The sequence below is a fragment of the Saccopteryx bilineata genome, chromosome 1 (assembly GCF_036850765.1).
Source record: "Saccopteryx bilineata isolate mSacBil1 chromosome 1, mSacBil1_pri_phased_curated, whole genome shotgun sequence".
Lineage (NCBI taxonomy): Eukaryota > Metazoa > Chordata > Mammalia > Chiroptera > Emballonuridae > Saccopteryx > Saccopteryx bilineata.
Window position 1 is genome coordinate 380,730,452 of NC_089490.1, and position 27,390 is coordinate 380,757,841.

The 27,390-nt window shown below is 43.9% G+C and overlaps 1 protein-coding gene across 1 annotated transcript in view; it reads left to right on the forward strand.

The window, feature by feature from the left end:
- The first annotated feature begins 904 nt into the window (after positions 1 to 904).
- PRR5L (proline rich 5 like) overlaps positions 905 to 27,390 on the forward strand; it is a 123,515-nt gene continuing 97,029 nt past the window's right edge. Inside the window, exon 1 of the mRNA XM_066251288.1 lies at positions 905 to 1,011. The gene's annotated coding sequence lies outside the window, so the exon portion shown is untranslated. The remainder of the gene's footprint in view (positions 1,012 to 27,390) is intronic.

Below are 27,390 nucleotides of genomic sequence, written 5' to 3' on the forward strand. Positions count from 1 at the left end.
TATGAGGGAGGACTTGAAAGTTGATTTAGGAGAGACCATGAAGAGTGAAGTTGTTGAAATGTTAAATATCCTAGTCTCAACTGCATAATTTCCATCTTGGGGATCTGTAGTCTGGGAGACTGCCACTTCACTGTCTCCTGGGGTCTTTCAGGAAAGGTCCCTCTCACAGCTTACAGAACTACCTTAATGAAGTGTCCAGTTTTAGCTTTAGAGGATTCTGAAACGTTGTGCTTGACTGACCTGCCTTCCTGGGAATCACGTTTTCAGCTGACATGACAGATTTAGAGTAGTATTCATAAAAGCTTTCCTTACCTCCCCTGCAGCCTGGGACATAGGATGCTTCTTGCCCCACTGACTTGCCCCATTGGCCACTGACTGGCTTTGGTCAATAGCATGTGAGTATGCACGACTCTAGCAGGGGCTGTAGCTAATGCTGCACGGTGTGACTTCTCTTGCACCCCTGTAACTGTTATGGGAAGGGCACACCTTGGGTAGCCACTGCCCTTCTCTTTGAGCCCCAGAATTAGTCACGTGGAACAGACCCAAACCCAAACTGAATCAGAGGTGCCCTAGCCAGGCTGCAGACCTGTGAGCGAGAAAAGGTAATGTTTGTTTTCATGAGTCACGAGTGTTTATTTTGCAGCAGTAGCTGACTAAGGTGGTATTTCTGAGGGTTGCCCTGCGGGTAGAGATGGTGGGGCAGACACGCAGCACAAGCTGTGAGAACATGTCCCATCAAAGCAGCGTCTGCAACAGCAAGAGTCAAGTACTGCTCAGGGAGTGAACTGGAGCTGTTCGGGGGAGTTTCTTAGAATAGCTTAAGTTCTAAGAATGTTCTATAAACTCTTCTCTTCTCTGACCCATTTTCACCAGAATAAGCTTCATGGCCAAGAAGTTACAGCACCCTGTGTTTCATCACCAAGGCTCCAACGCCGCAGGATGTAGAGGAAAGGCCACTGGACGTGGAGTGCTTTTGGGCCACAGTTCAGCTCGTCATGTCTGTGACTTCCGGTAAGTCATTTCATCTCTCTGAACCTCACTTGCTTCACCTGCAAGTTGGGAGTGGTTATAAGAATAAAATGATCGTGCACGTCTCTGGTTTTCAAACTGGCCGGTAGTGGAAGTGAGAGAGGCAGGAGAAGGCCAGTAAGTGGCCCGTTGTCCAGCAAGTGACCACAGTGGGCTGACTCCTGCTGGGGAACACTGGAAAACAGCGCTGGATGCCATCCTTAGAGTGTTCCTGCCTGAGAGGCTGGGGAGCTGGGCTATGTATTTGTACCACTTTTGGTCAGTCATTGGTTGAAGGTGGCTGGGGGGGCGATGCTGGTGTTAACTACTGAGTCCTTCCAGCCTGCCTCGTGTATGGACCGTGTATGGACCGTTGCCAGGGAAAGTATAAGGCAGAGAGAGGCAGATGCCAGTCATTGAAAGCTAGGTCTGTGTGCCATGAAAAGGTGCCACTCAAGAGAATGCGGGCAGGGCACCGACAGCATCAATGACAAGGAGGAGGGGGGAGGGAAGAGATAGCCTGGGAATGCAGTGACTGAGTTTAGTTAGGGAAGGCGAGAAGGTCAGGACAAATCAAAAGGCATTCAAATTTCCTAATTCACATTTTTTTAGTGCGAGTCTATTCAAAACGGAAGCCTGCTTGGCATAGCTGTTTTTAATAAAAACAGTAAAGGTGTGATAAGAGAAGAAACACATACTATTTCTTGGGTGACAAATCTAACACCGATGACGTGACATTTTCACAACTGCAGAGCTGTACCTCTGGCCTGGGTGGGGGAAGGTGGTGGCAGCTGATGTTTCAGTGGAAATGACTGTTGCTCGGCCCCCAGTGGCTCAGCCAGAGGGGCAGAGGCCTCTCTGTTTGGCCTCCTTTTGAGTTGGTTGGTAAGGTAGGCTGGGTTAAATAGCATACTATCTTAATCAGCCCCCTGAAATTACAGTTTAAAAAATGCTCTATGCATAGATTACTTAGCTCAAGATGACATTTTTTCCCCCTGGGCTTGGGAGAAATGGAAACTTCGGGGAAAAGTGAACATGGCAATCTCCCTGGGCATGGTAAGATCTTTGCACTGCGGGATTTCTGTTGCGTATGCTTTGCTCTGATAGACTGTAGTGGTCCTGGCAGTGTTGGCATTTTGGGACGCCCAACGAACTCCCTCCTACCCAATTACACTATAGACGCAAGGGGTGAAAGTATCAACTTATGGATAGAAAATGTTATAGACCATCGGAATGTTAATAGGGGGAAGTTAAGTAAATGTAGTAGTCCATAAAATGGAATATTATGCAGCTATAAAAAAATAAAGATGCTGTCTCTGAGTGTTCACCGGAAAGAGCTCCAAGAAAATGGGCAGAAGTGAAGACGGGTAACGTAAGTTTGTAGTGTCTTACACCTACAGAAAGAAAGTATAAAAAGAATCACAAAAAATACCAACAGGTAGAGCTTGGGAATGGGAACAGGGTGGGTGGGAGAGTTCTCATTGAATACTGTTTTTGATGAGCCTGTAAACATATTCCCTGTGTATATCTAAAGATCTACAGAAAGACTCAGAGGGGGGAAGACATAGAGGTGATGATTCAAATAGTTGCTTTGTCCCTCATTGTAAGTCACCTGGCCATCTGTTATGCTTTGGGAAAGGGGGAAGGAAAAATGCAGGTAGGGAAATGCAAGAGAGTACAAGGGAAGACTGCGGGGGGGGGGGTGCACTCTGCCTGCAGGTGGCTTGCACCGTCTCCATGTGCTGATTATGCCACTGGTGTGCTCCCCACATCTCAGTTCATTGGATGTCACTGAGCATGTGCTTGGAAATATGACTGCTTAGGTCTGAGGCAGCCCATGTGCCATGCAACCTGCTGGCACAGCTCATTATTGCCAGCCACTTGGGAGCCCACAGGGGGTGATGATTAAACGCACGGAATCCAGCATCAGACTAAACCTACAATCAGGTCCTGGCTCTGCCACTAACTACATCCCTGGGCTTGAGTACCTAGTTCATCCTCTCCGAGCTTCAGTTTCTTTCCTTACGAAACAGGAATAATGCTAGCACTCCCTCACCGTGATAAAGCGCCACACAGAGCGCCCTGGACATCGCCCGGCCTATTATAGGTGCTCAGTAGCTTTTGGCGTTTACTTTAATCAGTGTAGTCATTTATTTTGTGTAGCAAAGAACACAGACCTTGACTATTGGCACTTAAGACAGAGCAGAATCGACTGCTTCTCTCCCGGGCAGGGCAGCCTGCACCTCCCTGACTTCACCGGCTGACACAGCAGCGGCCCCCTCGTTCCAGCCGTGAAGGCTGATGTGGGGCTCTCTGGAGGAGTTGCTCTGCTGCCAGATGTGTCCTCTAAGATTCCAGAGGTAACACCAGATGTTGGCGTGCAGCTGGGCTTGCAAACACCCCATCAACATTTATTCCTTATATAATTATGATGTTATTGTGAAAAATGACTCTAAAAGTTCATGGTTCCTCAGATAGGAGAACTCTCCTCCCCCCTTCCAACCACACCAGGTTGATAATTCTCTTCTTTCTGTCTCAGGGAAGGAAGCAATGGCTCCCACTGCACCCTGGGCGAGACATTTACTTGGAGTTCCGTTTGTGACAAACGAAACTTGGTTGGGGTGAGGAAAAGTAAAGCAAGTGTTAGCTATATTGTTGGTTATTTCCAACTAACTCTTAATATTATGTCCCCCACATCCTCTATGAAAGAAGTTTTAAATCACACCAATGTCCAAGGTTCAAAGAATTAAGTGTGTCCCAGGTTTTAAAAACGTTTACTACATCAAAGATAGTTTTGTCCTGGTCTCCATGTTCTGGTCAGAGACAAGCTTTGCTTTGTTGTGTTGCCAAATGCTGTCTCCTTTTGAAGCAGCAGGTGAGCTGAGGACAGACACGCCTGCCCTTCAGATGCAATCAGTCAGAAAAGGCTGTGCTCAGGGCAGGGAGGGGTCCGGGGACCAGACATCTGGCTCCAGTCCCATCTCATCCACAGGGTCTTTTCCTGTAGGAAAAAGCCAAACACCTCAACCTAGAGGCCCAGCAGCAGCCACACATCATTGCCCCTGTCTGCACTGCCTATTAAATCTATTGTGAAGAAGACTATGGCATAGAGTATGGACGCTGTGAACGCAGGAGCTGCAGGTTGGAGGTTAGAGAGCACTGCCATTACTACTGTTACCGAAGTCTCTTAGTGCACTGTACCCCACGCAACCTGCCCCGGGCGGTGTAGTGCATGGACGCACCTCAGAGATTTGGGGAGCTGCAAACCAAACCACCACAATAAACTGAGCCATTACCTTTTTACTGGTGGAGGTTTTTGCCTTCAATTTGTCAAAAAAACCCGTAACATCTGTAAAGCGCAATTAAACAAAGCACCATAAAATAAGGTGGGCCTGTAGCGGTCCAAATCACAGCCTTGGAACCCTCACTGCCCGAGTTGGAGTGGCTGCTATGCCTCTCACCGCCAGCTGTGTGATTTTCATCCAGTCACTTAACTTCTCTGTGTCTCAGTTTCCCTCCTGTAAAACGATCACCATAGCACCTATTCTGTAGGGCTGTTGTGAGAGGTAAATGAGTTAATATGGGTAAAGCGCCTGTTTCATAATGAGCGATAGAGAAGTTTAGTCTCAAATACCCTGTAACGAGTCTTCTATTTTTCTTGTTTAGTACCTGGGACTATAGAATATTTAGTTCTGTTGAACTGCAATACGCTCCTTGTCAATGATTTATGAAACTTGACTAGATGTCAGTCGGCCCCTCGGGCTGGAGCTTTTGTGTCCACACAAACAGTCTGTTTTTGCCTTGCAACAATCCAGATCTTGGCACCTCACTGAGTTACCCTGAAAGAATCTCTTCGCACATCAGTGAGCATGGTGGACTCTTCTAACAAGATCCTGGTGAATCTGAGGAAGGGATGCAGGGTATATATTGTTGTGTGTACACACACACACACACACACACACACACACACACGTGCATGGGCACCACTCCAAACTTCAACATCTCCCTCGGAATTTCTTCCCTCCAAAGCCCTCGCTTGGCTGTGCTTCGAGGTTTCCCTCCGCTGCCCTTTTCCCCACACCAGCCTCCGATGTTGTTCACTTTGCTCTGCCCCTTGGGAACTTGAAATTCCTTACTCCTTTGACTAAGCACAGCCATTTGGCTCTGCCCCAGCTCCAGCACACAGACTTACCCAACCAAACGCATCAGCGCCCAACATCTCTGATCTGAGTCATTTGAGGCGTCGAGACGGAGCTTACCCGAGAGGAGGAGGCATCCAGGCACCCTGCACTGCCCACTCCTGTAGTGAGAGGACCTGCTGCTCCGTCGTTTACTCCCTCTGCGATGGTGGGCAAGTTGCTGCACCTCTCTGAGCCCCAGGGTACCCATCTGAAAAATGAAGGGAATGACAGGACTGTTCAGGTGAAGACAAAGTGAGCTCATGCCCGCAGAACACAGAACGGTGCCTGCTGTGCAACAGGAATGAGAGCTATGCTATTTGAATAAATAATAGCCGAATCTCTCACGAAACATACACGGGACTTCTCCCAGTCGATAACTTCTTATGAGATATGCAAAAGGCACTATGGGGCACAAAGGAGTGAACGGTTAGGTCTGTCTAGATGGCGATGGGAACTTTGGCATGTTAATTATTCTTCACCTTAGTTTCCTCCATTGTGAAATGCAGATAATCACAGTGCTTATTTATATAGATGCTGGGGAGATTAAATGAGATAACACATATAGAAACAGAGCTTCAGTCTAATTTAAAAGTTTAGAAAACTGCAGCTATTATTATTAACAGTTTATGCCTTGAGCTGAACTATTGGAATAGGAAAGTGCATTTGCCTCCTTTCCTGGTATAAAATTCAAATTTGCAAAGTTCAGATGTGTTTAGGAAACCCCATTGCTGTTTTACTGAAGGCTTTAGTCAAGACAGAAATTATTTAATTTAAGCTGATGGCTTTGGCTTTAGAAATTTTAAATCACTACACAATTCATAAACTTACTAATGATCCTCTCTTGATATTTCAGTTTAGGGAATCTTAACTTCTTTGGGGGCTGTTAGCTTTGTAGTAGTTTCGTTCCATCAGCTCTGCATTAAGAATTAATTTGGGGTATGAGCTAATAGCCCAGCACTCCAACCAGTGTTCCTTTTGATTTTGTGTAAATTGTGAGCAATTGACCGTATTCCACGAGCAACTAGTTATGAAGATGAAATATGCATGAGCAGAGTTTAGTGTTAGGACCCAATAAAGCTTGTAACAAATGTAATACGACGTTGAGAAGGATATGCAAGATCAGTCCAGTGCCGTGGAGTGATTCGACAAATGCAGTTCACACAGATGACTGTAGTTCCCTTGCTCCAAACAAGTCCGTCCAGGATTAGCTACCAGAGGAAGGGGGTGGGTCTGTTAGGAACAGAATATATCCAAATGTTTCTCTTTGGGGATGGGATCTGAGTGGCCAGGAAACTTGTTGTTTAGGACCAGGACATGATGAAATCAACCTCCTTCTGGTCTTTATAGGGGTCTGGCTGAAGGAGAAGTTTATTAGGTTAGGCCAGGGGCTGGCAACCTTTTTCTATAAAGAGCCAAATAGTAAATATTTTAAGACATTTAGGGCCGGCCATATGGTCTATGTCGCAGCTACTCAACTCTGCAAACGCAGCCATAGACTATACTTAGACTAATGGGTCTGGCTCTGTGCCAGTAAAACTTTATTTCAAAACCAGGTGATGGGTTGGATTTGGCCCATGGGCTATAATTTACAGAGTCTTTAGTTTAGGCTAAAGTTCTGAATGGGAAACTGGAGAACATGAAGCTACATTTTCCTGAGGCAAGCTAGCATCTGGGTTGATGGGTGAAGCAGGGCAAGCTTTGGCCATCTTCACAGAGGCAACCAGCTGGAGAGGCAGTAAAAATGGGTAAGAGTGTGGGATCTAACTGGAGTCAAGTTTAAACCCTAGTGCTTCCTGGATTTAGCTGTGTGGCCTTGGGCAAATTTTTCTACCCCTCTGGGCCCATCTGTAACATTGGGATGGTAGAACCTGTTTCATAGAGTTATGAGAATTAAATGAACTTTGTTATATAGACTGTTTAGCACACATCAAATGGTACACGTGGTGTCTTATGGGCAAGTTAAGGAAAGTTCAAGAGTAATTTTGCCTTTTGGGAATTTTTTTTAACCTCTGGATCAGGCGTCCCCAAACTACGGCCCGAGGGCCGCATGTGGCCCCCTGAGGCCATTTATCCGGCCCCCCGCCACACTCCCGGAAGGGGCACCTCTTTCATTGGTGGTCAATGAGAGGAGCACTGTATGTGGTGGCCCTCCAATGGTCTGAGGGACTGTGAACTGGCCCCCTGTGTAAAAAGTTTGGGGACCTCTGCTCTGGATTCTTCCTTCCTTCCTTCCTTCCTTCCTTCCTTCCTTCCTTCCTTCCTTCCTTCCTCCCTCCTTCCCTCCCTCCCTCCTTCCCTCTTTCTCTTCCTCCCTCCCTCCCTCCCTCCCTTCCTTCCTTCCTTCCTTCCTTCCTTCCTTCCTTCCTTCCTTCCTTCCTTCCTTCCTTCCTTCCTTCCTTCCTTCCTTCCCTACAGACTTTAGAATACAACTCCCCATAAATTGGGCCTGTGTTATTTGACTAGTTCCATGATGTACTTGGGAATGCAATGGTTGTGTCATAGTTTTTATATGTTCAACTTTAATAGATACTAAACTGCTTAGAAGGCAGTTACTGGTTTTCCAAAATGGTTGTACCTATTTGCATTCCTATGAGCTGTGTTATGAGAGTTCCAGTTATCACTCTGGTTTCTGGTGGTTTTACTGGCTCCTTGCAAGGGAGTAATGACCTCATGCAGTTCTTCATATGCTTACTAGCCATTGGAATATCCTCCTCTTGGAATTGTCTGTTCAAGTACCAAACTTTCTTATTGACTTGTAGAACTTCTCTTGATAGTCTAGAGATGAGAACTTTTGCTGTTACAGAAGCTTTCTGGTAAACGGAAGTCACCGCTTTTAATATAGTTTATTTATCAATCTTTTTTTTTTCAAGTTCAATGATTTGATAAATTATTTGATACTATTTACAACACACTGCTTGTAACATGTCACACTGCTGCTCAATACACACAGTTGAATCATAAGATCAGCTAGCTAATTTTTTTCCAATCCTGAGATTTGATGAAACCTGACCAGTGGGTGTTCATTTGGGTTCATTTTCAACACACCTCAGAAGGATGGATAAGGCTGTTTGAAGCTACTGACGACTATGAATCATTATGTACACTGAGGATGGGAACATTGGGCTGCATAGCCTACACTAGGGTAGGATTTCAGGGGTGAGGTTAGGCAATACTGTGTAGTGACACAGAGGTATGAGAATCCATGCAGAGAAGGGTCCTGGATATCTACAAAAGTGAACATGAATTATTAAGAGGAGTGGGTCACAGGACAGGTAGGAGGGAAGGGTGATGGAACAGGGGGGAAAGGCAGAAAAGAAGGTTTGAATTTGGTAGCAAACGTCAGAGACTCAAATACAACAAAAGAAGGTGTTCATTGACTTTGGCCTGATGACAACCAGTTTCCTTGACTATCCCTCATTCTTTACTAGAAAGCCTCTCATAGTCCAAATCACATACTAACATTTTTTTTATACTAGAGGCAATTAATACCCGCCACATTTTTCTCTGCTGATGGGAAATAAAATGGATTATTAATTCTTGAGTAGGTACTCTGTGAAATAAAGGGAATAAAAAAAAGTAAGAAAATTTAGAACTGGAAGCGAGCACTGTGAAAAGTGTATATCCTATGTCAAGATTGTAGAATTAGTCCAGCCTAAATTCTGCCGTTTCTTTGAGGGCTCTATGTAGGTCATGCTGGAAGGCTCATTTTATCAGATATAAATTTTGTTTGTAAACAATTGAAAACCTAACTTGGAGGCCTCAATAATAAAAGGAAGTTTCTGACTCTTAAAATGAAAAAATCTAGAGAAACATTGATACGTGAAGACACATGTAGCCCCATGTTCATTGCAGCACTGTTCACAGTGGCCAAGACATGGAAACAACCAAAAAGCCCTTCAATAGAAGACTGGATAAAGAAGATGTGGCACATATACACTATGGAATACTACTCAGCCATAAGAAATGATGACATCAGATCATTTACAGCAAAATGGTGGGATCTTGATAACATTATAAGGAGTGAAATAAGTAAATCAGAAAAAAACAAGAACTACATGATTCCATACATTGGTGGAACATAAAAATGAGACTAAGAGACATGGACAAGAGTGTGGTGGTTACCAAGGGTGGGGGGGGAGGGAGGACATGGGAGGGAGGGAGGGAGAGAGTTAGGGTGAGGGGGAGGGGCACAGAGAACTAGATAGAGGGTGACGGAGGACAATCTGACTTTGGGCGAGGGGTTTGCAACATAATTTAATGACAAAATAACCTAGACATGTTTTCTTTGAATATATGTACCCTGATTTATTAATGTCATCCCATTACCATTAATAAAAATTTATTATAAAAAAAAAAAATCTAGAGAGAATGTTGCCCCGAGGTGAGGCATTTTCCAGCAGCTCAGATGAACTCACCAAGGGTTGGGATTTTCTCCATATCTTCACTCTGCCTTCACCACTGTTTACTTCATCCTTTGCTTGTATGCATGGTACACCTCTGTCCCCTGGTAGCGTCTCATCCCCTTCACGGAAGCTAAATAGTTAAAGCCGTTGTAGTCCTCATCTCACACTGGACACAGAAATCTCTTCTAATAGGGGTATCTCTTCTAATGTCTCCTGCTGAAAACCAGGGATTCACAACCTCTTATTAGCCCCAATTGGGTCACATGCCCATGCCTCACCCAATCATGTGGCCAAGAGTCTAAGGCAGGCTAACTGTATTAGAGAGTCAGGATCCAACATGGAACTGGGTGTAGAGTTGGTCTTGCCTAATCTGCATGACTGAGAATAAGAGAGGAGTGAATTCTCCAATTAAAGGAAAGGTGCTGATGCTGGAGAGGCATCAAACGCCATGACACCTTGGAACTTGGAGCATCAGGGAGGACTTCATGAACAAAAGACAGCCTTGTGCTTTAGGAACCAAAAGGCTGGCACAACACAGCACATCCTTAGGTCACTGCTAGAGTCAGAAAACCTGCCTGGATTGTGGCTCCCTTCAATGCTTGTTAAGGCAGCCAAACTTTCTGAGTCGAGTCTCAGAGTCCTTATCTGCTCAGTGTGAAAATGATTCCAGTCCTCTTGTTATTGGAATAGTGAATGAGAGAATACCCTCAGAAAGGCTTTGGACAATATAAAAAATATATGGACACAATTGTATGGTGTTTTTACTACTAAAGACCACAGCAGGAATAAACAAATCACAAATGCAGCATTTACATTCAAAGTTTGATTTCTGAGGCTAATATTCATGCAAAGTAAAATTTTGGTTGGACCATCAATAATAATGATCAGGATCACAGAGTTGAGTATGATAAAAGTACTAACCACTAACATCTATCAAGGGTTTATTACATTCCAGGCACTGTTCTAAGCATTTTCCATATAGAATTTAATTTAATCTTCAAACAACTTTATGAGGTAAACACCATAATTATGCTGATTTTATAGATGAGGAAACTAAGCCACAGAAAGGTTAAACAACTTGCCAAATATCCGCCAGGTCTGAGCCATGGTAGAGCTGAGGTTCAAATCTAGGCAGCCTGTCTCTAGAGCCTGAACCCTAAACCACTGTATTACTTACAGCTAAGAGTGTTGAAATCTACCACTTTGCAAGTCCAATGAGGGAGCCAAATTTACCTTCACTGTTTGGTGCAGATATATCAGTTGATGCAGAATACATTAATGGACTCATTAGCCTGTGAAAATAAATACCTAAATAGAAGCATTTATTATATTGGCATTTTTTCTTGTGAGGACTTGGTCCTTTAGCTTTGATCTCTGGGTGTATGGACACATCCCAAGGCAAAAGCATGTCTGTGGGATTACAGTTTGCAGAATAGAAAAAGTTCAGAATCGAAAGACGAGGATTACAGGCACAACCCAATTACCAGCTATCATTGTTTCACGTTTCTGTTTTCTAACTTGTAAAGTAGACATGGTGTCTACTCCAGAGTGTGCGTGGGGCCAAAATCAGATGGTACATAGGACTGTCTTCTGAGAGCTGTCAGGCACTCTATGGATCTAAGACACTTATTAATGTTCTTATTAATAATGCTCCCAGAGATCATTTGTGCTGTCATTGAATTATGTTCCCTAAGAACAGCTTTTAATACTCTCTGTATTTCCACGGGATTGTGCTTTTAAATTTCCTTGGAGTCTGGCTTTCCTAAGTAACTCGATTCCTGTCTGCGGAGATGTCTGGTCCAGCTGTCAGGACGAGGTAATGGCCTACCTTCCCTGTCTGGGGGTCCACCTGCAGTCAGCATAAAGCGATGCTTTATGGAGGTCCTTGAGGGACAGTGGCAGCCTGGAGGAGCGCACAAATCTCTGGATTGCAGGCCTGCCTCCTGCTTAGCCCCGCTGTTGGATTCACCCACGGCTATAAATATTTTATTCTCTTAAAACCACATGCTGCTCCCATCTTACCTGGTGTTTCAGTTAGCGTTCCACAGGGGATGCTTGTGTGGGGTTTGGTCTGTTTGCTTTGCTTTGTCACCTCCTAATACCTGTGTATTCTTATAAGTCGTAAAAGAAGTCCCTATAATGGTTTGGGTAAGTTTAACCCAGTTCTGTGCCAGAGGTGGTGCATGGGATCTGACATTACAAGCCCGTTGTCAAATATGGCCATTATTAAAAATTATATAAACGTGCAATTCAGTGACATACGAAGAGAAAAATAAATGCTCAAAGTTCATCACTTCCCAATTATTTTGCTACGTTTTGGTACTATCTATGCCCTTGGGAATCTTTATGTTATTTACGGTGGAAATACTATCTATATAAGGGCATGCTACTGTGTCACTTTGGGTTGAATGATGTGTGGATGGCTTGAAATCAGCCATGGTAGGAGCGTTTACATTGAAGAATTCTGTAAACGTAGCAAAGCATGGGTTTTCCTCCCAGAATCGCAGGTTATACCTCAGATCTGGGGGACGTCTCAATTACTGGAATTGGTCAGTAAGTCCCTTCCCTCTGACCACAGCTGATTTGGGCCAATAAGGGCATGACCCATGGCTTTTATTTGCCTGTGGGGAGGATGAAGCTGTTGCCCCTCCTTGGGCTGCAGCCACAGGGAAGAGCCAGTCCGAGAACCAGGACAGGAACTGAGAGATGGAAGGCCTGGAAGGCTGGATCAAGCCACACCTGAAGTTTCATCTTAGTCAGGACTCAGCAAACTTTTCCTGTAAAGGGCCAGAGAGTAAAGGTTTGAGGCTTTGTAGGTCCTGTTGTTTGTTAGTTACTCATCTTTACTGTTACAGCACAAAAGCCATAGATGGTACAGAAACAAATGGCACAGCTGTGTTGCAGTAAAATGATCTACAACAGCAGGTGATGGGCAGGATTTGGCTCACAGGTCCCCCATCTGAAGCACTAAACTCCTTTTTTTGCTTAAGCATATTTAGCTTGTGTTTGCTAACACTTGTATGTGAAAAAGCCTTAACTGATCCAGGTTCTTGGATTGTGAACAATAGAAATTACTCTGAATTCCTGAAGGAAAAACATCTATTATAAAAAAAAATATGGGTAGCTAAAAGGTAGATGCCCAGAAGAGAGAGCCCTATTTTTCTAGCTCAGGTCCCATGTCCAGGGGAGGGCGGTTGAGTAGTGCTTCCAAGGCCAAACACTGGGGCCCCGGGCTTGCTTCTATAGGGAGAGTTCAGGGGCTATTATCAGACGGACCGGCACTGGGGTCTGGATGGACTCCACTGAGATGGGGGAGAGTTCCCAAATCAAGCATACTGAGCAGGCACCCTGTATACATGAAGCTCGCCAAGGGTAGTTTTGTGCGTTAGATAAGAGCTGTCTTTGACAGAAGACCTGCATCTTAGTTGTACCCCTGCCACCAGCATGTTGTGTTGCCTTGAGCAAGATAAGATCATCGCTGGGCCTTCATTCTTCAAGCACAAAAAGAAGGTGATGAATTAGGAATTGTGAAGGCCTTCTGAGTGCCAAGTTTTGAAGGTTCTTTCCATATATCAATTATCTTGCCTGTTAATCTCTAGAATTTAATACTCAGTGCCCTGTGTGTGGTTCACCTTTTGGCATAAACACTAGCAGTGGGAGCTCCCTGTTGTTATTTAATTTCTGTGAGTATGAATTTCCTACATGTTATTGGCCCTGTCCCGGAAAATGGTGTGAGAATTATAATTATGTACACCTCATGCTTAGAAAGGCAGTTGTGTACTGGTTCGGAGCGGGGGTTCTGGAGTTAGATTGGCAAGACTCAATCCTTGCTTAGCATTTGTCTTACTGTACCACTGAGCAGATTATTTAAACTCTTGGAATCTTTGTTTCCTCATTTGTAAAGTGGGGATATTTATAGAACCTTCTCCATGGGCTTGCTGTATAGATTAATTGAAATATTGCCTTTAATAAGATTAGTACAGGGCTTGGCACATGGTAGATAATCTATAAAAGATAATTGTTTATTATAATTGCTTATAATGATTTTACTTGGCTTTGGAAAAGTAGGTTCCTGATAGGAAGATTTTCCTGTTTTTTACGGTTTTAATTATGAAATTTTCCAAAAGAAAGTCTTCCAGTTTTGATGCTGTTTGTTGCTTTTATTTATTTCTCTACATATGTAAAAGTAATACATGACTATTTTTAAAAATATTTGATTTTCTAACCATTATAGTAGGATGCTTTCAGTAAAAGTAACAGATTTATATCAGAAAGGGCATTTATTGGCCCATGAAATTGCAAAGTCTTCCAAAATTTAATACAGCCTTCACAAGTATCACCAATGACTGTTTTCCTCCTCTCTGTACACGCTGCCTTCTGTGGGAACCATTTCATGGTAAAATGATCTTGAATCGTGGCCATAGATGGTTCCACAGATTCAGGGGCTGACTGCTTCCTCTTCCACATTCCATAGAAAGAGAAAGGTCTCTCCTAGTGGCTCTCTTAGAAAAGCAGGAAGTTCCTTTGCCATAGGCCTTTAACGAATGTCTTATCAAGACTAACTTGCCCAGATTAGGTTATGAACTCATTCCTGAAAGATATTGTGCCCATAGAGATTGAGCATCACCAATGTGATGAACTTTCTTAGTGGCTCATACTAAGTAAGGACCGGGAAAGGACCATGGTCATTCGGGGACCCATAGAAAGGACCATGACAGGCACTTTCAGGGACAGGCTTCTAATGACATCGCCTAAATAACTTTCAGATCACACCACTGGGCTGAATAAGGATTTCCAAAAGTGAGGAAGAAGCTGACAGCATTGCCACAGCTGAAGCTGGAGCAATTGCCAATTTTCTTGCATGTGAATTTGACATCTAGAAGCAAAGAGAACAGTAGTTGGGAATATCCTCTGGCATTAGACGAGCCTGGGTCTGTGTAACCTGAGTAATTTTCTTAACTTTCCATTACTTGATTTGTTATTGAGTCTAAATCCGATATCTCCTAACTATCTCACCAACCCATCCTTTTCTCTCTATCTCCTCACCCTCCCTTTACTTCAGTTTACCACCATCTCTTATCTGAAGCACAGGAGTCTTCTAATTGGTCTTCCTCCTTCCCTTCTTGAGTTCTGTATTCAATAGGTTTAGCTTTGGCTGAGAATTACAGAAAACCCAAAATAACATGGCTGAAACACAATTAAAAAGTTAATGTTTTTCTCATATAAAAATCTAGGTAGCCCACTGCACACCCATTAGAATACCTAATATTTTAAAGACAAAGTACTGACAAGGATGGGGAGCACCTGGCACTCTCATTCATGGCTTGTGGGAGTATAAAACACTGCACTCACTTTGAAAAATTGGCTGTTTGTCATATTGTTAAATGGACACCATATGACTCAGCCATTCTGCTCCTAGGTATTCACCCAGAGAAATGAATCATATGTCCACATAAAGATTTGTGCATAAATGTCCATAGCATCTTTGTTTACAATAGCCCCAAACAGTAAACAACCCAAATATACATCAACTGGTGAATATGTTAAACATATGTGGTATATCCATATAATAGAATACTACTCAGCAATAAAAAGGAGAGAATAATTGATACAACATGGATGGATCTCTAAATAATTATGGTGAGTGCAAGAAGCTAGACAACAAGAGTACATAGTGTATGATTCCATTTGTATAAAGTTGTGGAAAATGAAAACTAGTCTACAGGGACAGAAAGCAGGTCAGTGGTTGTCTCATACTGGGAGTACAGGAGGGGTGAACTGCAGAGGGTCACGGAGAGGGCAGAAATGTTCTGAATCTCCGTTATGTTGCTAGTTACCTGGGTGTACACAATGGTTGGAACACATCAAATTGTGTAGATTAAATGAGTGCAGGGGGATTTCGTACATAAAAGCTGTATATAAATTATACATCAATTAATTAAAAAGTTGAAGGAGCAGTCCAGGCTGGATCTTTTTTCTTGTTACTCCATAATATTGATACATGGCTTCTTCCTCCTGGTCTAAGATGACAGCTTTGTGGTTTCCAGGCTGCAGGATGGAGCAAGGAACAAAGAAAAGGGCAAAGAACAAGTAGTTTGCCTCTTTTTTTTTTTTTTTTTTGTAGTTTGCCTCTTAAAAGAGGGTCTTTAAAGCCTCTCCCACTTGACAATTCTGGTTGTATGCCATTGGCCATAATTGAGCCACATGGACTGATCTAAGTGAAAAGGCATCTGGGAAATGTAGTCTTTGTAACATGTCCATAGATGGTAACATGTCCATAGACCAAGGGGAAGATAGCTATTGAGGGACAGTCAGCTGATTTAAAGCTCTTCATTGTCTTTTTATCATTCTGAGAATAAAGTCCAAACTGACTCTTTGCCATGGCCTCTGAAATCCTGCCTGATCTGGCCCCAGCTTACATTTATACCTTATTCTTTTGTATTTCAGAACTGCAGCCTTTTGCTCCTGTAGTCCATCAGCGGGGGTTCATTTGTTTCCCTCTGTTGAGAACACTCTTCCTTCCCTCTCTGCCTAGTCATCCTTCAGCTCTCCGTTCATCCTGACTCCTCAGCTGTGGTCCGGTCCCTTGTTTTACACTTACCTTCCCTATCTAACACGTCTCACAGTGTTGAAATTCTGTATTTGTGTCACATTTTGATCACTACCTTTACCACACACTGGACTGTAAGCTCCTTTTTATTCCCCTTTGTATTCCAGTGTCTAACCTATTACCTAACAAGCAGAAGGCGCTCAATACAGCTTTACGGGGTGAGGGAGTGAATGTGTGCAGGTGCTTCATCTAGCGTTAGTGATGGAAGGAGGGAGGTTGCTAAGCAGCAGTTTTGTAGTTCTACTGAGTCCTGACTGCAGAACAACTCACTCACTAATTACCTTTGTTAGGTGTCAGTTCTCAATAATAGTTCATTTGATCATTTGCTCTGTATACTTCCCCCTTAAATTTTCATTTCAGATCCCATTTATACTTCGAGATCTTTCTATAAACATTGTCTGCTTGGATGGCAGGGGGTGGGGTGGGGGGAGGTGATGTACAATGAGTAAAGTCTGTGGAAAGAAAAGTTCCTGTACAGTTCCTGAACTCCTGTTTCCCAGTGGGGGAAATCTGAATTATTTAGGACAGGAGCAGGACGGTGTGCAGAAGGCTCAGGGGAGGGCAGCAACGTGCCGTATGTGTTTGTGTTGCTCCTTTAACTTGGAGGTGAGGTTCTGTTGATCTACCCGAGGGATGAATTATTCTAAAGTGCATGGTATTTATTTAGATCCAGATACAGTATGGTCTACTCAAACGGGAGCTTTGACAGGATAATTACAGGACATTAATAGACTCAGAAAAACAGGTTCTCCATCAGGCAGCTCGTGGTTTGCCAAATATGTAATAAGCAAAAGTGAAAAACCACTTTTCTGTATAAATATTTTCTCATTCAAAGTTTCCTTGATTTACAAAGCTTTGCCACAGTTAGTCCAATTAGTGGGTTTTCTTATACATTCAGAGGGCAGACACTCTGATTTTATCTTATGTACATCTCAAAACACAGTCGAAGAAAATAAATAGAAGACCTGAGATAGAAGCAGAAGAAATGAAGGGGTTGGGGTCGGGGCCTGGGGGTGCCGCTGTGTGGTTGGTGAGAGTGCCAATCAGGAAACTGCTTCCCGTGGCTCTAAATGACCTGCCCCTGGTCCAGGGCACCCCAGCTGTGGCCCCTTTTGTATCACCTTCCCTCTTTTGGCAATACTACTGGCCAACCAACCAGGCATTGTTTATCTAATAAGGTGGATTCTTAAATTTACTTATAAAGGCAAACTAAATTAATTGTAAAAAATATCTATATAATGCCAGCTCCAGTGGGTCAAGGATTTTTCTGTTCTGCTCTCTGTTGTAGTCCCTCAATGCCCAATACAGTGCCACATAGGTATTCAAAGAATGCTTGTTGAATGAATAAATGTCATTGTCCTCAATAGAGACGCAAGTAGTTCTCCTAGGTACGTCATCGATGTATACCTATCAAAAACAATTAAAAATGGTCATCTGCTTCCCATGTAAAGTCCTCTTGCATGCCACTGGCCTTCTATATCATCCACCACACTTCTCTGGGCCATAGAGCAATAGTCACTGCAGGAGTGATCTCACTTCATCATTTACTAATGGGTTTTCTCACTCCCTAGATAGGCAACTCCATTCTTAATGGTTTAGTCCATCCCTGTATCCCTAACACCTAGCACAGTATTTATTAAAATATACAATGGCCTGACCTGTGGTGGCGCAGTGGATAAAGCATCGACCTGGAAATGCTGAGGTCGCTAGTTCAGAACCCTGGGCTTGCCTGGTCAAGGCACATATGGGAGTTGATGCTTCCAGCTCCTCCCCCCTGTCTCTCTCTCCTCTCTCTCTCTCTCTGTCTCTCTCTCCTCTCTAAAATGAATAAATAAAAAAAAATTAAATAAATAAATAAAATATACAATGTTATATATATATGTCATTATTCTCCTGACAACTAGAATATATATAATATATATTATACACACACATGCATTTTATATATATAAATCTTGAATCAATATATATATGTAATCTTGAATCTGCACGTAGGACTTTCCCTTAAGTCCCATTGGTCTTATTTAAATCAGGACTTAGTCACAGGGCTGCACCCAGCTATCCAGGGAGGCTGAGAAGGATAGTCCATTCTGGGCAAACAAATTAGATGTTTTGTTAAAAAGAAAGAAGGGGAGACATCTAGTCGCCTCTACCATAGCCTGGCATTGAAGCCTTTTTAAAACCACGTATCAGCTCAGCTTTCCATATTTTCTTTACCTACCGGCTGATCTGAACACTCTGTCCCCATTGAGCTACTTTGCTTGCTGTCCCAAAACACACCTAGTACTTTGTCACCGTTTACTCAGCCCTCCTGGAATGCCTTTTGCCTTCATAGCTAAGCTGCACCTTTATTTCCATGAGACCTTCCCCCGACCACTCGAATCTGAGATGACTTCTTCTGAAGCCGAGCTCGTCCAGCCATGAGCGTGCGTGTGATTCGTTCACATGGCCACACCCTTCTGCCTCCCACGGCTCTCCTTTTGACTTGAACAGCGCTCAGTCTTTCATTGTTAATTTTTCACGCATTTAAGCCTTGTCCCCACTCATTCTAGATTCCCTGCAGACAGGAGCCCTTTACTCAATGAACATTTCTTGGATTCCTTCCTCCCCTTTGGCCCTGGGCACCAGGCTGGGTATTGAGTGGTGAATGGGCTTCGTCTCAAAGTCCAACCTTCGCCCATGAAGTCTGGTTTTAAAATTTGCACACATTAAGTGTTTTATAAATTTCTGTTGCTTTGTCAAGCAACAAGAGCTGACATTTATTTAAATTGTTATTACTTATATTCATAATATTTATTAAGTAATTCCTATGTGCTAGGAACTATGCTAGCTAGCTTCTCACGTGTATTGCTTTCTTATGATGACTAAAAGATAGGCACTATTAATTTTTACAAGTAAAAAATGAGGCACAGAGAGGTTAAGTGACTTGTTCAAAGTCACACAGCCGGTAAGGGGTAAGGCTAGGATTTAATCCACACAGCTTGATTCCGGAGCTTTTAGTTACTATGTTAAGAAGGTGACTGGAATGTAAGGGTGAGCTTGTGATGTGAAGATTTGACGGCATCAGCTAAAATAGCCATCTACAGTTTGGACATTGCCTGCACCCTATCCCAACAGGAAGCTCTTCTGGGCTGGGATGCCCTTTTGCTGAGGAGTGCACCCAGGTTGGGCACTGCCAGCCTCCAGCTCCCCATCTGAGTCTCAGTTTCCCATCCTGTGTCCTCTCTCTTCCCTTTTGATATCAAATCCTACTTTACATACAATGAGAACAGTTCACGCACCTCTGTAGTTCCCTGCGGCAGCTGCCTTGTTCTGATCTCACCCTGGAGGGGATGCGCGAGCAGCCACTGAGGTCTGGAGACTCCCAGCTGCATCAAGACCACCGCCTTGTTTGTTTGTTTTTTTTGCCTAGTGCCTAATAATGGGTTTTTTTTAATTTTAATTTGTTGTCAGCATTTAGAAATTAGAAGATGCCATGCAAAATCTGAATTTCTAGATATGGCCAGTGGTGGGATTCAGCCAGTTTGCACTGGTTCAGCAGAACTGATACCTAATTTTTTGTTGAGTTTGGTGAACCGGTTGTTAAAATGGCACTTGTACTCAGAGTTTTCCCTAAGGGGGGCGCCTGGGCAGCTGCCCAATGTGGAAATCACAAATTGACATTCTTTACTCTTTTTTTAACGTTCATCTGTGCAACCTCGTATTCTAAGTGCCTGTAGTGATGTTCATTCTGTCCATAGGTGAAATAATGGCAAGTGAGGACACCAATCAAGAAGCAATGTGGAAATATCTTAAATAACAGTTTTATTGTTTTTCGTCAAGTGTTATTTAATATTTTAAAACTCTTTCTCATAATCTAGTTTTGTATACCTCTTTTATTGTTCTTATTTTAGTATTAAATGCATGAAATAATAAACTACCTGTTGGGTATATATTTTTTTATACTTAAAATGGTCATTAGGGCAGAGAACTGGTTATTAAGCTATTTGAATCCCACCACTGGCTGTGTCCACGAGCTCAGGCTGCCACGTTCAGATGGAACACGTTCTGTCTGAATTGACACAATGTCTTCCTGCCGATTACCCAGACACCTACAGCCGCACTCGTTTTCTTACCAGCCTGCAACAAATAATAATAACAATACAAAATGCATATGAATATAGCACTATATGTCAGACACTGTCCTAAATGTTTACACCGCGTTTCATTGCCACAGTCACCTTTGAAAGAGGTATTGCTACTATTCCACTTTACAGATGAGAAAATTAAGGAAGGCCCACACTAAGAATGTTGGAAGGGCTGGGATTCACACCCAGGTACTGTGGCTCCACAATAATTGCTTTTCAGTACTATCCTGCTACTTCTCAAGGCAGCAGTTGCTCTAAGGGGACAAGAAAGCAGGGAGGGGACTTGGCCTGTCCCTTGTGCTGCCCAAAGTTGACTCACTGAAAACACAAACCTATAGAGCTGGTTTCCCATGCAAACGGCTTGCAGGTAGGGAAAGGCGGCTCTTCCTAACTGCTCTGAACCAAGCTGAACGTGCACCAGAGGAAAATAGGGCAGTGAAGGAACCTGGGTGAGCACCTGGCAGTGACTTTGGGGCCATATCAGAGCCAGCTCTGGGGGAGCGTTTTCCTTATCTGTCTTCCCTCCTAGAGCAGAGGGAATTAATCCTACCAAGTCTCCATCCAATTCTCACTTGAAACATTAGCCCATAAACAAGTGTAATCCATCTCAATCCCGATTCTCTCCCAGGGAGGTGGGGAGAGAAATAGGAGGCTGAGCTGAGCAAGCAGCTCGGCCTTCAGGCTGGTGTCCAAGGTGGCCGCCAGCCTGCCTGAGCCCCTCCCTGGGCTGCACAGTGAGTCCACAGCGGGTAAATGGAGCCTGCAGCACAGAGGTTCATTCGGTCAGATTCCCTGCCTGCGCCTGGGGAAACTGAGCCCTCTCACACACTCTGAGGAAGAGCGGGGGTGGTGGGACAGCCAGTTTGGGCGGGTGACGGCTGTCCCAGGACCCACTGGGGAGAAGCGTCTCTGAAGGTATTTGTGGACCAGGCGCTGTGGATGCAAAGCTGAACAAGCCTATGACATAGGTAGGGTGACCATAAGAAGCCAGACCAGGGTGCTTTGGAGAATGAGGGACAGAGGGTTCAACTGGGACTAACTGGGCTAACTGGGACATTTGGTCACAGTAATATCACTCATGGCTCTAGAATCCTGATTCTGAATCTGGCCAAGTGACCATAAGCAAATTCATCTCTGAGCCTGTCTCTTGCTTATAAAATGAGGATGCTAACAGTCCAGAGTTCTTACCTGTCAAGGGTGCTGAGTGGCTGGAAGGAACTAAGAACCCGCCCCTCCCGCCAGGGATGTGCTTGAGGCCAAGTGTTTCGGGATGAGGACTAACCTGGCTTTATATGCAGAGATGCCTGGTGTGCTTTGCAGGGTGAGAGTGTTGTCCCAGCGGCTCTGGGAAAGCAAGGGAATTATACAGGTTTAGGGTGGGGAAGAGAAAGAGGAGAAATAAAGAGACAACTGGAAAAGGAAATAAATTTTGGGGTAGTGATGGAAGAAAACAGCAATGAAAACATTTCAAGTTCCCACGGTGGGGCATGCACTGTGACTGAAGTCTACGTGCCCATCTCTGCATAAGGCCTTCAGTGGAGGAGCCATTGTTCTCACATGCCTTCTAGATGTCTGGGAGGATGCAACAGACTCAAGGTGGGTGGGAGGAGGAGGCTGAGACCCCCCTGCTGAGGGCTCACTCTGTGTGGCCTTCCGAAAGCCAAGGGCTTAGCTTCCTGCTGGTCCATAAATGTTAGTTCCTGCTCTTACACCACAATTGTTTTTATGTAAGCCAGTTCCCTCGGTCAACACCAACCTGGACACACAAAGCTGAAAACCAGTGGGGACAGACAGGACAGAGAAATGCCCCGTGAGGACAAAGGGCGTGTTATTATAACATCGCCCTCCTAGAGAAGCCCAGACGTCAGGAGCCCCTGGCCGGCCTTGGGCAGCTCGGGACTGGCCAAGCCTACCTCAGTGGGAGGGCTGCGCTCCTCCCAGATCGGTTGTTTGCAGAATGAAAGGAATGTTAATTAATCCTGTTATCTGAGCTGAATACTTTCTGGTTTAATTTCTCTGATAAAACCACCCTGAATGGAGAGTTCTCAGAATACCAAAGGAGGCCTTTCTGTGGGATTCCTGATGTGCAGTGAGACCTGGAAAGGGTGGGGTGGGGGTGGGGAGGTGACATGTCTAGCCCCAGGAACCTTGGATTCAACACTGACTCTTTCTTCTCAATATTTTGACTACAGACCCTTTACCAACGCGTCTTCTTGCCCATTAAACATAGCTACACTTCAGAAAGGAATGGGAAAATGTAAATGCATTGGAAGAAGGAAGTAAGGAGAGAGAGAAAGAGAAAGAGAGAATGAAGAAAGAAAGAAAGAAAGAAAGAAAGAAAGAAAGAAAGAAAGAAAGACCCTAGTTCAAAAACTGTAAGGGGGTACATGTAGGAAATTCAGAATATGGAGTTACCTCGAGTTGTTGCACTGGATTGAATAATCATGTAATTGTTGCATGCTTCCATGTGCCAGGTACTATATTGCCTCACAGGCATCATGTCTGCAATTTATTCTGAAACACTTCAACACAGACGGCGTGATGTTTGGGTACATTATTTGAAGTGAAGGCACAGGGCAGTCAACCAGGCATCCGTTCTCAAGGGGTGGTTGGCTAGAATTATATCAGAAAGTGTCATTCCAGAAGAGAACGTGTTAAGTGTATTGGCTATCTTAACCTCTGAGAAACCCAAGTGTTTCTCCAGTTAGCAAACCCTGTGTCAGAAACGGGTTTTCACTGATGACATTAGTAGCATGTTGATAGGTGCAGTGGATAGTAAAAAGGGGCTCTCAATTACTGTTGGTGAGTGGTACTCCTGATCTGTAGACTGGCTAAAGTGTTTTATTACTGATATCCCCACCTGTGTGTGAAAACCATTTAACCCTGTGAGTAGGATGAACATTCCTATACGTCCTGGTGCCTCCTGACCACCCAGAGTATGATTGTACATGTGTAAGGCAACATTTTAAAAAGGCAAATGTATGTTCTTCTTGTTTCCATAAATTGGTTATCAAACAAACATGATTTTAAGTTATTAAAACTGTAACTGTAACTAATTTCATTTTTGGAAAAAAAAACAACCTCACTCCTGGGGGTCAGCGAGCATGAAAAAAACTCACTACTCAAAGGGTTGAGAACTCTAGTTTTGATTGTAAATGGCCCTTTATCTAACTATTTGGAGAATATCTTGGTTATCTGAGGCTGACAATAGGGTTGCACAGTCCTACCTCTAAACTACTGGAGACACTGTTATGTATTAAAACCAAGATAACAGGCCCCCAAATGGAGTTGTTTAAGCTAAGCCCCATGCCCCCAAGCCAAAACTTAGTTTCAGCTCTCCCAGAAATGGACTCTTCAGTCAGTCAACCAGGAATTGCTTGATCAGCCCCAGCGGGTAAAGTGCCTGACAGACAGTTTACCTGCAGAAGAGCAGCCCTGAAAGAACCACGCGGCTTTATTCTGCCCACGATAACTTCCTATTCCCGCACCCTCCCTCTGCCCGTAACAGTTGTTCGTTTTGTACAACTCCTCCCAGCTCCTGTCTATCTGCTAGATTGGATTCTGCCTGATTCGTGTCGATTTTTGCTTAAACTCTTAACTTTTTAAATATGCTTCAGTTTATCTTTTAACACGTGCCAGGTGATGATTGGGCTGAGCAGCTAAAAAGACAGTGAGAAGGGACTACAACTAAGCATAAAGCCCAGGTTGAAGAAGTTATATTATCCCTGTTCAATTATAGGAATTTAGCCAATGTTGGCAGTGCAGGGCAGGATAAAAACTGTTCTCTAGAATCTGTCAGGTTCAGTGTCTGGGGTATGTGAATTCAACTGACCAAAAAGAGCGTAACAGGGAAAAAAGGGGGGGAGTTAATTTTGTATGTACCTAGGGTATTTCACAAGGAAAGAAGTGAAACCCCCCCCCCCAAATTGGTTGGACCTGAGAGCTTACATACCATTTAACAGTGGATGGTAAATTGTGGAGAAGTGACCAGACAAAGGAAAATGGGTTTGGGCTTCTATAGGTAGTAAACTGTGAGAAGGTAAATACACGAGGGGAACCGATTGCAGGGAAGTGTTGCTAAGCAGACTCAAGTCTTACAATAATTCTGCGGTGCAGGCACTATTACCGCCTCCACTGGCTGCTGAGGGAACAGGCGAGGAGAGATTGAGACATCCCTCCAAGAACACAGGGTCAGACTCTACATCTAGGCCATTTGGTGTTAAAGCCCGTGCTTCTTCCGTCACGCGGGAATAAGTTTTACGATATTTTTTCTTGATTTTACAAATATCACACACTCCCAGCAAAACTGGAAAACATGAATATATAAAATAGCCTAATTCTACTTCTCAGAGAGAAAACTGTACTAAACCTTGCTGTGTTACTACTCCCAGAGTTCTTGTTACATCGTCTTCAGTTGAGATTGTACAGTGCTTATGGTTTTGTCCTGCTTATTTAACATGTTACAAATGTTTCTTTATATACTTAACAATTCTTCATTACCAGTATTTTAAGGTGGACCTAATACTCCATCCTATGGCTGTGTCATACCACTTCTTGTCAGACATTTAACTTTCTTCTGATTTTTTACTGCCATCAATAACAAGATAGCTATCTCTGAAGGTAATCTCTGGTTTACATTTATTATTATTTTTTAATTTATTGATTTTAGAGAGGAAGGGAGATAGAGAGGGAGAGAGGGAAATATTGGTTTATTGTTCCACTTATTTACACATTCATTGGTTGATTCTTGTATGTGCCCTCACCAGGGATCTAACCGACAACCTTGGTGTATCCGGAAATGCTCTAACCAACTGCACTACCTGGACAGGTCTCTTGTTTAGATTTCTTACTATTTCTTTTTCTTTTTTTTTCTTTTTTTTTTTTTTACAGAGACAGAGAGTCAGAGAGAGGGATAGACAGGGACAGACAGACAGGAACGGAGAGATGAGAAGCATCAATCATTAGTTTTTCATTGCGCATTGCGACACCTTAGTTGTTCATTGATTGCTTTCTCATATGGGCCTTCAGCAGACTGAGCAACCCCTTGCTTGAGCCAGCGACCTTGGGTCCAAGCTGGTGGATTTTTGCTCAAACCAGATGAGCCCACGCTCAAGCTGGCAACCTCAGGGGTCTCGAACCTGGGTCTTCCGCATCCCAGTCTGACGTTCTATCTACTGCACCACCACCTGGTCAGGCAGATTTCTTACTATTTCTGCTGGGAAGATTCCTGAAAAGGAAAGTTCTGGGTCAAAAGGCAAGAATGTTAATGGACATTATGAAGCATTAAACTAGACCACAGTGTACTCTGCCTTTGTAAATAACAAAGACCGACATTACTTTCTAAGACGGATAAATTAAAACCGAGCATTTTGACTAAGAATGGGCTGACTAGGCCCTGGATGGTTAGCTCAGTCAGTTAAAGCATTGTCTCAAAACACCAAGGTTGTGGGTTCCATCCCCAGTCAGGGCATATATGGGAAATGACCAATGAACACACAACTAAGTGGAACAACAAGTGAATGCTTCTCTTTCTCTCTCTCTTCTTTTCTTTGTCTCTCTAAAAATCAGTCAATAATAAAAAAAAAATTTTTTTTATAAAGAGTGAACTGACTAGTGATTTATTTAGGGCTACTTTTCTAACCAGTAGGGGGCAGTACAAACAAATACCACCAGAGATTCTTCTTGGCCATTAACTTGACATTTTTGTGGCTTTTTTTTTTTTTTAACCAAACTTCCTTTTTAAAATTTAGTTAAGAACAGAGTCATCAAATTTACAGGCAAAGGCCAGGGAGGAAAATCTAGTTGACTTGAAAGATTTTTACTTTTCAGGAATGTTCTGCAAACAGGAAAGGGCTAAGGAAGGAGCAAAAAGGTTCTTTCCCATGTGGGCTGGCTCCAGAGGCCGGGAAAGCAGCAGAAAGGATGGGATTGGTCGGTGGGACTGGTGTGGCGCTTGGTGCCCAGTGAGAGGCATCTGAGGTCTGGGAAGTGAGTTTCTCATCCCAGACAGGACAGCCGGAGGAGGAGAGTCACAGGACAGCAGCCCGAGGAAGACCTTTGGAAGGGTAGGCGCAAGGTCAATGGTGCAAGGAAGGGAAGTGTTAATGAATCACAGAGAAACATGCTGTGTCTAATCTAATGACAAGGGGCGGAGGAGCCTCAATAAAGAACATGATTGCAATGTACCTAAAGCCAGGGTTGCTGACCTAAGACTGCATGCCGCGGATAGCCTCTTCAGGAAGTCCGTGTATACCCTGAACGTATGCAGAATTCTTATGGAAAAAATAGACACAGTTTTCTAGGGGAAAGATCTCTGACCCCCCCCAAAAGATTAGGAATAAGTGATCTGTGTACTGTCTATTCCCTCCATTTCCAAGATCAAAAGTACTCTCTCCCCTGAGCCTAACCCCCTCTGCCCTGTTCCAAACACACCTCTTTCCCTACGAGTGGCAGAGCGCCCTGCCTTGGTGGTTGGGGTGGGCGCCGGCACCAGCTTAATGCCTGAGTGATGGAGGGCTTAGCAAGAGCAGTTGGTGGGTCGGGTGACAGAGACTGGGTCTCAGGGAAAAGCTCTATGGCACAGCAGGAAGCTGGGAAGCATCCAGGTCAATCTATCAGGACAAGATTCCACTTGGAGACCTATTAAAAGTTTAATTCCTCCCTTGGGAGCCTGGCAACGCCCAGGCTGTCTACAACTGTTGCTTGAAGAGGCTTATTGGCACGGTACTGAGTTTCACATCTGAGCCCTGAGGCGCTCTTCATTACAGCCAGTTTCTTTCTGAAGGATGTAAAATATAGGCATTGATTACCGCATCGAGCATAGTGGCAGAGACCTGAAAACGACCTGACGGTTGCTTTTTACCCACACTCCACTTCTGACAGCGCGGCGTGGGTTTTCCACACCAAGCAATTCCCCAGTTCTCTGCTGCCAACAACTGGGTGTCCTACAAATCAGTTCAAGTCTGACACTAATTACCCGGAGTTAGTCCAGACCCCGCAGGTTAAGGGTTCAGTCCCCCTCGCTTCAGATACCAATTGCAAGTAGTTAGTGGGTTCCCAGG